Genomic DNA, 1,556 nt, shown 5'->3' on the forward strand with positions numbered 1-1,556 from the left:
CACCTGCCTTTGCCTCCCCAGTGCTAGGATTAAAGGCGTGCGCCACCACTGCCCAGCTCTCCTTTTCAATCTGGACCCATCCTGAGAACTGATCCGTGACGTTGAAAAAGCATGTGACTGAAAGAAAGGATGATAAGGAGGACTTTAGAAACCCTTAGCACCTAGGAAGCAGTGGGGTTTGGTTTCAGAGACTTGGTGATACGATTCTGAGGCTATTCAGTTCCCTCACATGAAATGCTATGCTTACTTACATAGAACTTGCATGCCTTGTATATTTTAAGCCTCTAGATTGCTTGTAACATATACACCAGTTGTACTGGTTTCTTTTCTATCGCTGTGATAAAAACACGTGACCAAGGCAGCTTACCGAAAGTGAGAGTTTAGTCTCCAGAGTTCATGATGGTGGAGAATCGTCTTTCAAAACCTCAAGGTCCAGTGACATACCTCCTTCAACAAGGTCACATCTCCTAATCTTGTGTTGGTTTGAATAAGACTGGCACTCATAGGCTCATATATTTGCCTGCTTGCTAACCAGCTGAGGAGCTGTCAGGGAAGGATTAGGAGGGGGAGTCTTGTTGCAGAAGGTGTGTCACTGGGAATGGGCTCTGAGGTTTCAAAAGCCCGCACTAGACTCAGTCTGTCTGTGTTTCTCTGTCTCTCTGTGCCTGTGGATGAAGCTCTAAAGGTCTCAGGTAGTGCTATGGTGTTTGTCTGTCACCATGCTCCTCACCAGAGGTAAATTAGACCAAGCCTCTGAAACTGTAAGCAAGCCTCCAGTGAAATGCTTTCTTTTGTAACAGTTGCTTTGGTCAAGGTGTTTCTTCTCAGCAATAGAAAAGTGACTAAGATACTTCTCAAACAGTTCCACCAACTAGGGAATGAGTATTAAGAAATAGAAGCCTATGGGGTGTGGAATCATTGAATTTACTCTGTTCATATTATGCAAACAGTTGTAATTTATAATTTAGGAAATGAGAAAAATGTTGTCCCTATTTAGTAATGATGTATTTTTCTGAATATTTTTAATTTATATTTGATTATACTCATGGATGAAGAATCCACAGATATTGAAGGCAAACTGTATTACCTGGTATTCTCTATGTTTAACATTGGTCATATTGGTAGGGAAAAGGATTTTAGCAGTTTATGAAAGTTTTGAGAAAAAAAAGCCATGGGAAGTATAAGGAGAAGCATTTTTGCAAAACAACAGAGGTTAATGGCTTTGAAGGTTCACCTCTGGGCCGATTATTCAGATTAAAATAGTCCCCTCCTTTAATCTTGGCGTCCTTTCCTTTCATAAGCTAAGAGCATAAAGAAAGCCTCCCTGGCTTGTTGATACATGGGGATGGGAATCTCACCTTCTGGCTGCTCTTCACTGGTATTCTGTAGTTCCCTGGACCACTTGTCATGCTAATGAGATGCAGAGATGGCCCAGGAGGCTCCTTTGAGGTACTATAATCACATTTCTTTTTTTTTTTTTTTTTTTTTTTTTTTTTTGGTTTTTCGAGACAGGGTTTCTCTGTGTAGCCCTGGCTGTCCTGGAACTCACTTTGTAG

The 1,556-nt window shown here is 41.4% G+C and overlaps 1 protein-coding gene across 9 annotated transcripts in view; it reads left to right on the forward strand.

Annotated features, from left to right (window-relative positions):
• The window catches only part of Fmnl2 (formin like 2), a 280,969-nt gene that overhangs the window by 270,508 nt on the left and 8,905 nt on the right, over positions 1-1,556 (forward strand). The window lies entirely within an intron of this gene.

This window comes from Mus pahari, chromosome 3 (genome assembly GCF_900095145.1).
Source record: "Mus pahari chromosome 3, PAHARI_EIJ_v1.1, whole genome shotgun sequence".
Classification (NCBI taxonomy): Eukaryota; Metazoa; Chordata; class Mammalia; order Rodentia; family Muridae; genus Mus; species Mus pahari.